Here is an 11,720-nt window from a genome sequence, read left to right on the forward strand (position 1 = left end):
GATTGAAAGACGATTTTTTAAAAGTCAAGCAAGTGAGATATAATTTACATACAATAAAATTAATCCTTTTATGTATCAGTTCCATGAGCTTTTGATATGCAGTTTTTTATTGTGGTAAAATATACATAACATAAAATGTACCATTCTAACCATTTTTAAGTGTACAGTTCAGCGGCATTAAGTCCATTCACATTAAGTATATTCAACATCGTTCATCTCCAGAACTTTTTCGTCTTCCCTAATTGAAGCTCTGTATTTGTTGAACAATAGTTCTCTATTTTCTCCTCTCCCAGCTCCTGGTAACCTCTATTCTACTTTCTGCCCCTATGAATTTGCCTTCTAGATTCCACATATAAGTGGAATCTCACAATATTTGTCTTTTGTGTCTGGCTTGTTTCACTTAGCATAATGGTTTCAAGGTTCGTCCATGTTGTGGCATGTGTCAGAATTTCCTTCCTTTTGAAGACTGACTATTGTTCCATTGTGTGTACACACCACAGTCTGTGTCCATTGATGGACACTTGGGTCGCTTCCACCTTTGGCTGTTGTGACTAATGCTGCTATGAACATGCATGTACGAGTAACTGTTTGAGTCCCTGCTTCCACTTTTTTGGGGCATATACCTAGGAGTGGAATTGCTGGATCAGATGGTAATCGTATGTTTAATTTTTTGAGGAACCACCACACTGTTTTCCAGAGTGGCTGGATCATTTTACATTCCCACCAGCAAAGCACGAGGGTTCTAACTTCTCTGCATTGCCGCTAACACTTGTTATTTGTTAATTTTCGATAATGGCCATTCTAATGGATGTGAAGTAGTATCTCATTGTGGTTACTTCTTTGGGTTTGACAAATGTCTACAGTCATATAATCGTGAGATGTGATTTGAGGGGAGAAAATTGATAGACGCATGTGTGGTTTTCCGAAAGCTTCCTCTTAGACAGTGAGAAAGAGGAGATGGGGAGATCCACCCAAATCAAAGGTGCGGGGAGTGGACTGGCGGCTCTAGAGGCCAAAGTCGTGAGAATCTGCAAGATTGGGACTTCACCTGGACAACCAGACATGGGTGCAGGTGACGGAAATGAGGGATCATAAATGTGGCTCAGTGTGGGGCTGGGTGACTGCTTTGGGCAGCCCCTCCACCCCAGTCTCCTCTTGGGCATAGTTAATATTCAAGTCCTTTGTTCCTGCTTCTCACTCGGCTCCTGCGCCAGCTGGTGTATGATGGTCTCTGGCGGAAAGTATGGTAGGGAGGCCTGGGGAAGGCTGGGTGTATGTGCCCCCTGAGCACTGTTGACCTGGCAGGACTCCAGGGGAATGCTCGGACACCATTTCCTTTGTGTGAAGCCTGGCAGAGCAGATGCCTATGTTTCATTAGCTGCCCTCGTGGAACTCGTGCCCGGGCCGCCTTAGCTCACGTCCTAAGCGCCGCAGGCCTCGGCGCTTCACACCCTGTGTGCCATTGTGTCTAAACACGTGGCAGCCAACTCTGCAGATCCAAGTTTGAGGATAAGAAAATCAAATTGGTGCAAGATTCCCATGATGTTGCATTTTAGAGCAAACATTGAAAATCACTTGAGATGTGATGGGGTGGAGATGAGGGGAAGGAAGACAATAAATGCTATGTTGTACCTAGAATTTTCTCTAGAAATCGTCTTGTATATGGAAAGCGAAAGGAGGTTTGTGCTCTGGATTTAGAGATTCTGGGTCTGGGGTCAAGGGTTACGTTCTGACTTGTGCAAGCATTGTGGACAAAGACTCGAAAAATGTAGTGGTTTCATGTCAGGAGACTAATGAGACTTTTCCTGGGGAATCCATAGCAGACTGTCTTGGAGCCAAGTCGTCCTTCCTGGATTCCATTCTGATTTAGTATAAATTGAGAGGGCAGAGGGGACTACGTCACCCCAAGCCCTGCCAGATGACAGCTTATCTTCAGACTTGTCCCCTCTCAGTGAGGAACAACAACAGTTACTAATGGTACTTACTATGTACCAGGCGGCCTGTGTCATTTCACAAAATTCTCACAGTAGCCCAAGGAATTCATGCCTTCATGTCCTATTTTACAGTGTCAGGTCTTATAGCTACAAATGCCTATTTGTTCTGAACCCCTGCCCACAAGGAGCCCCTTCTGCACAGAACCGATAGGACAGGAATGTTAAACTATCTCTCAAAGTGTCTAATCCAATATGCAATCGAATATTATTCAGTCTTAAAAGTAGGAAATTCTGACATGTGTTACAACATGGATGGACCTTAGGGACATTATGCTAAGTGAGATAAGTCAGATGGAGAAAGATAAATACTGTGTGATCTCATTTACAAGGAATCTGAAAAGGCCAAATTCATAAAAACGGAGAGTAGAATGGTGGTTACCAGGGGAGTAGGGGAATCGGAGGGGTATATTGTTTAAGGGTACAACCTTGCAGCTAGTAGATGACTAAGTCCTCGGGACCTAACACACAGCTGAATGGTTCTAGTCAAAAACACTGTATTATAAACTTCAAAGTTGCTAAGATACCAGATCTTAATTGTTCTCACCCTGAAAATGAAATGATAATTGTGTGACATGATAGGGGTGTTAGCTAATGCTACAGGGATAATCATATTGCAGTATATAAATATATCAAATCAACAGGTTGTGCACCTTAAACTTATACATTGTTATATGTTGTATGTTATTATATCGAGATTTTTTTTTAAAAGTTAATGACATAGAGCAGAGGTGATCCGGGGTTTTAGGGAGATCTTGGCCCCAATTTCAAGTTTGGCTAGAACTGGGGTACAAAGTGCTCATGAGAGAGCTGGAGGAATTGCTGACCAGCTGCACTGACGTGTCTCTTCCTTCCGTCACTTCCTTCTGTCAGTCCTCCCAGGAGGGACACTCCACTGCAGTCAGGTGCCAGTGTTCTCCTTAGTCATTCCCATGGCTGGTCACCTTGGGAGCCTTCCAGTCCCCATGGGTGCCTGGCTATCCTGGGAGAGAGCCACACTGCACCCCAAGTTCATCTAAAAACTTTTAGAAAATAAGACCGAACCTGACGGCGTTGTCGCCTTCAGGGAGTGACTGAGCAGACAGGCCTTGCCTGGTGCTGGGAATGGGGAATCAGACACAGCCAGCCCTGGAGCATCTGGGGTCCAAGAGCATCACTGCAGAATCACCTGTGGTATGAGGAACTGGGGAAGGGGCACGTTATGTATAGAACTTGTCAGCCCCGGGCTCACTGGTGTAAAATGGAGTCAATGGAAAAACGTGGTGTGGAGCGTCCAATTTCAACCCCGTGCCGTTGGTGTGGCTGACAGTGGAGAGCAGAGTTTGTAGGTGGGGAGAGGTGGTTAATTTCACAACATCCCATCTGATCCTGGGGTCTCTATTCAGGGGCTGAAATGCCATCCTGATGGCACCTTTCTTCAAGTTCGAGGCAAGACACGTTAGGTTTCTGGGGTTCTTCTTTACATGCTCAAGCATACCTTACATGGGCCTGCTTATCTCGGCCCTTTTTTACACAAAAGGCCTCTTCGTCTACGTGTTTGAAGCACACATGGGGTTTCCTTTCGTCCTGTGTCTCTATGGTCTTCATCCCTGTGGCCTAGAATTATCTCCACTTCGATGAAACCTTCTGTCTCTCTCTGAAATAGCTTCTTTGCCAGCGATTCAGGTTTTTTTTCAGCCTTCAGTTTCCTCATCTTGTTTAGCTTCTTAACCATTCATCCTGCCTTTCCCTAACTAATGACCATGTTTTGTTGACGTTTTACTTTCCAAAACTTGGTAATTGCACCATAAATTTGTTTGACTTCCCATTATGATTCACCCACTGGTATTTTCTGTGCAAAATCTTGTTTGTGGTGCAGAAGGGGCCCTTCCAAAACCTGACCTTTCTGCTTGTCCAGGTGAGGGGCCTTAGCAGCCTGTATACATCACCTGAGTAGAACTGGCCCAATTTGACAAGTTCCTGAATCTTGTTGAACATTCCCATGTCTTCAAAATGTTCACGGTTCTCCACATCTTCTAGAGTGGTTTTGAAATTATGTGTCTGAAGTTTTTGAAAGGAAAATCTGGGACCCCATTTATGACCTAGATTTACATATATATTGGATATACCATCAGTTTAATTGTTGTTCTGTAGATATAAAATGATCAGGTCATTTCGACCACGTTTACCTACCTGAGGCATCATGATTTGAAGGCAAAAGTTTTTGCCATTTTCCAAAGGTCTGGGAATATGCAATTTATATTCCTTTCTGTTGGGATTCTTTTTTTATGCAAAGTCCCTTCCCCACCTCCATCACTGCTGCCCAGGGCAATGGGCACTTGGGAGTTGAAATTCTACTGACCAACTTAGATAGCCAGCAGGGTTTTTTTAATGTCAAATTTTATGTCCACACTTAGCTTATTTATCCTGACAAGTCTTTATGATCAAAATTACACCAATTTCATATTATTGGAAGGAGATGAGAAGTAAATGCATAAATTGACTGATATCCTATTGTTGGAGTTTTAGGTGTACATTTTTATATAGTTCAGCAGTTTTTTAGAAGGTCAGATTGGCAGCACCATATGATAATTCCTCATCACCTGTCAAAGTCCCCTTCAATCTTTTACTTATTCAACCCACGTTTATTGGATGGTCACTGTGCTTGCTTTGCTGAGTGCGGGGGACCCAGGGGACCAGAGTCGGACGTCTGAAGGCAACCTCTCTACAAATACGTTCTTGTGTCTACCAGAAAGAAAGAAATCCTCGTTTCTGGCCCCAATGCTTACAGTGCGGGGAGCCAGGCCTGTAAGTGGTCGTGATGTTGCGTGGTCATTGTTAGTCATCCCTACACGAGCTGCATGGTGGGAGGGGGCAAGTCTCTCTGCCCGAGTAAGTCAGGAAGGACTTCACAGAGGGGACCCCGCAGCCAGCCTCGAGCGAGACCCCATCCTGCTCTTTCAACAAAGTGGTCCTCATTTTGGTTGGTTATTTTGCTTTGCTTCATTTTCAATAGATCTGTCCTATTCCCCCAAATAGAAAGAATGAAAACAAATGTCGTTTGAAAATCTCGTGCCTGGCACAGAGTTGGTGCCCCATAAAATGTGTTGTGTAGTTGAAGGAAGCAAATGGGTGCTGCTAAACCTCTGGTCCTTGTTGTGTGCTTACTGTCTCCAGCAGAAGTTTCCTTTTAAAGGCAAGCTCTGTGGAACTATCCTCCTGACCACTTTGTGGGGGTAAAGGTGGTCGAATTGGAATAGGAGCCCACAAACAAATCAAACTGAACCTAATATTGGAAGACTAGGCCAAAGTCAAAACAAGATCGAAACAAAACAAAACAAGCCAAGGAGGGAACTGTGTGCATAGGGATAGAAGCTAAGCTTTTCAGAATATGCCTTGTGGTTTTTAGATTTGCCTTTGGAAACATAAATATTTAAATGCGTAAAAAGTTAAATGGTTTTCAAAAACTGGACTTCGTTCTTCTTATTTTTTCCCATGTGTCTCACCACTTCCAAGTTGCAGGGGAAGGTGTGAGCAGAGAGAATCCCCAAGTGTTGTGTCTTGAGGAAATTTATTCCTGTGAGGTCTCTGTTGCCTTACAGCTAATTCCAGTCTCCTCTCACCAGGGATGCTATCCAGCTCAAGCTTCCTTCCTTTCGGAGATTCTTTTTTTTCTCTTTTAATTCCTGTTTCATATGGCATCTGATGCCTTTTCTAATAAATTTCTATACAATTATCTCCCAAGTTCTTCATTTTGAAGGAGAATTATGTGAAATTACGTGCAAATGCTTAATTCTATTAAGTTGCCTGGATAGCTCAAAATCTATCATTTGCAAGCCTAACATTGCACCAAAGTGGTTATCAGTGACTTGTTTATTTATTGACCCTATTCACTTATTTTTTTATTGTGGTAGCATATACATAATATATAATTTACCTTTTTAAATAATTTTAGGTGTACAGTTTAATGGCATTAAGTGCATTCACATGGTGCAATCATCACCACTACCCAGCTCCAGAACTGTTTTATCTTCCCCAACTGAAACTCCATCCCTACTAAACAGTAACTCCCCATTCTCTCCTCCTGCCAGCCCCTGGGAACCATCTTTCTGTCTCTATGAATTAACTACTCTATGGACCTCTTATAAGTGGACTCACGCAATATTTGATCTTTTGTGTCTGGCTTATTTCATAAGCACATGAGCATAATATCTTCAAGATCCTCCATATTGTAGCATGTATCGGAAATGCATTCTTTTTGTTAGCTGAATAACATTCCATTCTATGTGCTATAGATTGAGTGTTTGTGTCCTTCCTAAATTCATATGTCGAAATCCTACCTTCCGAGTGATGATGTCAGGAGGTGGGGCCTTTGGGAGGTGATTAGGTCATGAGAATACAACTGGAAGGCCAGTGTCTGCAACCTGGAAGAGGGCCTTCGCCAGAACCTGACCTTGATGGCACCCTGGCCTTGTTGATTTTTCAGCCCCCACAACTGTGAGCAATACATTTCAGTTGTTTATAAGCCACCCAGTCTATGCTATTTTGTTATAGCAGCCAGAATGGACTAAGGCAGTATGTATACACCACATTTTACTTATCCATTCATCTGCCAATGGACACTTGTATTGTTTCCACTGTTGGCTGTTTTGAACAATGTGGCTATGAGCATGGGTGTGTGGCATCTGCTGTGGGTCCCTGCTTTCAGTTCCTGTTTCAGTACCCAAGGTAGATACCTAAAAGTGGAATTTCTGGGTCATACGGTAATTCTACATTTGACCCCCAAACTATTTTCCACAATGGCTGCACCATTTTTAGGTTCTCACCAGCAATGCACAAGGGTTCCAGTTTCTCCACATCCTTACTAACACTTGTTATTTTCCTTTTTGAAAATCATAGCCATATGATTTTAATGGGTATGAAGTGGTTTTGATTTTGCATTTCATTAATAACTAATGATATTGAGCATCTTTTCATGTGCTTACTGGCCGTTTGTATGTCTTTTGGGGAGAAATGCCTATCCAAGTCCTTCGTGCAATTTTAATTGTGTTTTTTGTTGTTGTTGTTGAGCTGTAGGAGGAATTTTTATACATTCTGGATATTAATCACTTATCAGATATATGTTTTGCAAATTCCAAAAGATGCCATTTCACTCTATTGATAGTGTCCGTTGATGCACAAAGTTTTTAATTTTGATGGTCTGGTTTATCTGTTTTTCCCTCTGTTACCTGGCTTTTGGTGTCATAGCCAAGAAATCATTGCCAAATCCAATGTCACAAAAATGCTTGTTTCCTTCTAAGAGTTTATAGTTTTAGCTCCTAAGTTTAGGTGTTCGATCCATATTGAGTTAATATTTATATGTGGTCACATTTACTGTTGATATTAAAAATGCTTATAAAGTCTATGGCCATGCCACCCTGAACAAGCCCGATCCCGTCTGATCTCGGAAGCTAAGCAGGGTCGGGCCTGGTTAGTACTTGAATGGGAGACCACCTAGGAAGACCAGGTGCTGTAGGCATAAAAAATAAAATATAAGGGATTGTAAGCTGACGAGGTCCTTGCAATCTGTGAGATCAACCAAAGGTTGCCTTGCCTAAAAAAAAAATTGCTTATAAATATCCCTGACATGCAAAGTTGGAGTCACACAGTCAAACCTGCTTAAACCTGTGAAAAGCAGACTTTTCGCATACTTGTTGACTAGATGTCTGTGACAGTTAGACTTTGATTTACCTGGGCAAGTCCCCTTTGGACTGTTGAATGCAAAATAACCGAGACACTGCTGCTGACTGCATTTGACACAATACGATGTCATTCAAAGCAGAAGACCAAAAAATACCTGTGGCGTCCTTTTTAATTGTTTTTAATAGGAAAAAGTTCATGCGCCCGGTGCTTTTAGATGGGCTGCTTTGGTGTGGCAGAAAACTTGGGATGAGATGAGGACACCAGGGTCCAGCTGGTCGAAAATTCCCTCAGCCTCCTAGGGAAAGAGCAGCAAGGACTCTGGGCCAGCCAGTGGACCTGGGAGGGTGGCACGATTAGGACCTGAGCAAAGGCTGGGTCTGGATCCACCCTGTATGAGGGAGGCATAGTTTAATTCAGTTCGGTTTGGAGAACAGTCTTATGTATGATTCCCCCACAAATCCATCTCTCAACTTCAGTTATCATCCATTTTCTGATCTGGTTTCATTTATCTCCTCTACCATTTTTTTCCTGGAGTATTTTAAAGCCAATCCCAGACACCTTACAGTTCATGCGCAAGTATTTTATTGTGCCTCCTCAGGCTTAGAGCTTGCCCCCTTCCCTCCGCAATAACCACAATGCCATTATCACACCTAAGATTAATATGAATCCTGAACATCCTATAATTTCTGTCCAAATTCAGATTTCTTCAGTTGTCCCAAATTACATCACCTGAGCATGGTATGTCCTGGACTCTGACCACTTCATGGGAACTGGTCCCACACGCTCTGGCCTGAAGGAGTCACAGTTCTCTCTGGAGCATAATAAAGAGTTGAAGACATCTGGGCGGGTGGCCGTCCCCTGCTACTGCGGGCCATGGGGTGAGCTGGCATCTATATGGAAGATCAGTGAAGTTGCCTGTGATAGAGCCGAGAGGGAAGGGAAGCCAGCAGCTTGCAGTTGTGCGTGTCTGTGGTGAGGGGAGCAGGCTTGGGGTAAGATGGCTTGTGTTCAGGTCCTGGCTTCCATCCCCAATACCTGTGACACATTGGGCAGGTGGCTTTGCCTCTAAGAACCTCGATTTCTTTAGCCATGAAATGAGAATAATAAGAACACCTGCTCCACATTCAATAGTACACATAGAAGGCCTGGCGGTGTTGTTAAGTTTTCAAGGGTGCAGTCATCACAATGTCACCACCATAATCATTATTAGGGTGATTATTGTTATTCTGGTGAAGATCGCAGATCACTGAGGCTGGTACCCTGGCTCTGGGCTATCCCTCTGGGCCTACTGCGGCCTGGGAAAGCCAGGGTTACAGGGAAACCCAGGTTTTTGGAGAGCAGTCCCTCTTGGAGAACCAGTGGTGTCTTGATACCCAGTATAGCGTCCAACTCCAATGACTGTGGCAGAGCCTCCGTCCAGCTTTCATTTCAGGACTCTGGGGTCTGTGTGCCCTTGTCCACTGGAGAGGACTTTGACAATGTCTTCTGTGAGTCAAGGGGACAAACAGAAGGCACCGGTATCTTCAGAGGCCACATCAACTTCCTTCATAGTGCCTTCTCTTTAAATCCAAGTATATCTGGCTTCTAAAATAGAACAACTGACCTTGGGTATTTTTTCCAAATATTAATTAAAAACATTAATTTGTTCCTCCAGACATTCTCTCCATGGACACAGGAAGGGAGGGGGTTGGCAAGGGAAAGTTCTGCTGCCCAAATGGGCCCACCCTAGGGGAGCCCACCTAAGTATTCCCTGGGATGTAGAAGGAAAGGGCAGCTTCCAGGTAGAAGGGACCAGAGCTAGGAAGATGCACAGCCCTGGGTAATAAAGAACTCACATGGAGGTCATATGTTCTGAGTTTGGAGGCTGCGACCTTCTGGCATGCAGACCTGTAGCCCAGGGGCATGGTGGTCTCAGTCATCCCAGATGGTCCCGGTTTATTTCCAGCATGTCCCAAATCCTCACTGAATCCTCCTGACCCTCAGGCATCTCGGCTACCCACTGGCTCTGGCCAAGCCCCGGTGTCTCTCCATCTCACACACAAATCTCTTGAACAGGACTTAGAAAGAGCCCGTGGGAGACAGTGGGGCCTGCCAGGGTCCAGCTCTACCAGACGCCCAGGACCCGCTGCTTCCCTGCCTGCTCCTCTCATGGGGAGTCTCTTTTCCCTGCCTTACCTCGACTGCACCCTGGGCTGTGGCCGTACCCTAAGACCACCCAGCCCAAATGAGGGACCTCAGTGACAGCTCCTCTGGTAACTGGCACCTGCCTTCTCATGGTCAACTCCCCCCAGCCTCGGTGAAACGAGATGACCATTCCTCCTCATAGGAAGAGGAGGAATGGGCAGCAGAGTGGCACGCTTCCCCCACTAGAACCGACACCCCAAACAGCCTACCCTGTAAAGCAAATGTCTGCTGCACTTCAAGACATTTTTCTGCACTTTCTTTTATGTTCTCTCGGGAAGAAAGGGAAGGAAGAGGGGATACGTTGGCAATGGTAAACGTTCGCGTTTTTCACTTGGAGAGGGTTTGGTTGTTTCGTGTTTCTGAGAGGAGCCTTCAGATGTGTTCTTCAGGGTCTTTGCTTCCCAATTAGGCAACACGCACAGCGATTAACTACCCCTCCCTTTGGCCAAACTGCCCAAGAGACCCAGTGGCGCCTAATAAAGAGGCACGAAAGACACTCTTTTGAGGACAATTCTGCTTACCCTGTCTGCTTTTCATTTAAACAAGCCATTTGTTTGTACACAGGCTGGATTGCTGGGTTAGAGGGGCGACTCAGTACGGGTGCCACTGGAGGATTCTGCTCACGCGTGCCTGGTCTGAGCCTGCCCAGCCACTTTGCCTCTGCCGCTGTCGCACGGGTGGACACTGTCCCTCAAACCCTAGTCTCTGTTTCTCCTGCTCAGAGCGTCGTGACCCTCAAGATGACTTAATGGTTTGGTTGTTTTCTGGGGTTGCCTAGAAAACAAGTTCTTCCAGTAAATGAAAATAAGTGTTTAAAAATAATGTCAACAGCCACAATCTCTCAGCCTTTTATGGCCCTTCACTGTTAGAAGACGCAGTTCAGCCATTATTGCTTAGAGAACCTAGACACCAGCCCTGAGAAGGAAGAAACACAGAGACTCTGTTAACCTCACTACAGGAGGGGCCAAGTGAGGCTCAGAGGAATGGGGGGACACAGGTAGGAAGAAAGAAAGGTAAAAGCGGAATCCTGACTTTCTGACACCCTGGGTTCAAATCCTGGCTCTGCTACTTAATATTTGGGAGCTTAGAGAAGTAATTTTAGTCATTTGGGCCCTAGTTCCCTAATCTGTGTGACAGAGAAGTTAATAATGTCAGCACTGGAGGGAGGAGTAGATGAAGCTGTATGTACGAAGCCCCTAGAATGGTGTGGCTGTATGAGCACGTGGGCCCTTTATTTGAGCTGAGTCGGCGGCAAAGAACTAGTTAGTTCTCTAGTGCTGCAAACAAATCACCCCAAAACTTAATTGCTTAACCAATAAACATGTATTATTCTCTAGTTCATCAGGAATGCAGGTACGGCTTCACCGGGTACCTCTACCTCACATTCTCTGCCTGGATCCCCCTCACTCAGATGTCCTCGTAGCTCGCTCCTTCACTTAATTTGGGTTTCTTCTCAGTGGCACCTTCTCCAAGAGACCTTTGCCAAAATGCTAGCACTCACCTCTCTCTGTCACCCACTGAGCCACTTAACTTTTTTCATGACACATGTTGAGTTAAATTGTGTCCCCCAAAAAGATATGTTGAATTCCTAACCACTGCTCCACGTGAATGTGACCTTATTTGGAAAAAAGATCTTTGCAGAGGTCACCATGGATTAGGGTGAGCCTTAACCTAATGACTGGTGTCCAAGTAAGATGAGGGAAATTTAGACACATAGGAAGAACACCATGTGACGATGGAGGCAGAGGCGAAAGTGATGCATCTACAAGCCAAGGATTGCTGGCCACCACCAGAAGCCAGGAGAGAGGCAGGAAAGTATTCTCCTCTAGAACTTTCAAAGGGAGCACGGCCCTGTCGATACCTTGATTTCAGACTTCTGGCCTC

At 44.8% G+C, this 11,720-nt stretch overlaps 1 protein-coding gene and 1 non-coding gene across 8 annotated transcripts in view; both read left to right on the forward strand.

Moving 5' to 3' along the window:
* COL23A1 (collagen type XXIII alpha 1 chain) overlaps positions 1-11,720 on the forward strand; it is a 299,079-nt gene that overhangs the window by 64,381 nt on the left and 222,978 nt on the right. The window lies entirely within an intron of this gene.
* LOC111741193 lies at positions 7,370-7,488 on the forward strand. Its single transcript, XR_002780929.1, has one exon. It is a non-coding gene; the product is annotated as a 5S ribosomal RNA (ribosomal RNA).

This window comes from Pteropus vampyrus, unplaced genomic scaffold, assembly GCF_000151845.1.
Source record: "Pteropus vampyrus isolate Shadow unplaced genomic scaffold, Pvam_2.0 Scaffold74, whole genome shotgun sequence".
Classification (NCBI taxonomy): domain Eukaryota; kingdom Metazoa; phylum Chordata; class Mammalia; order Chiroptera; family Pteropodidae; genus Pteropus; species Pteropus vampyrus.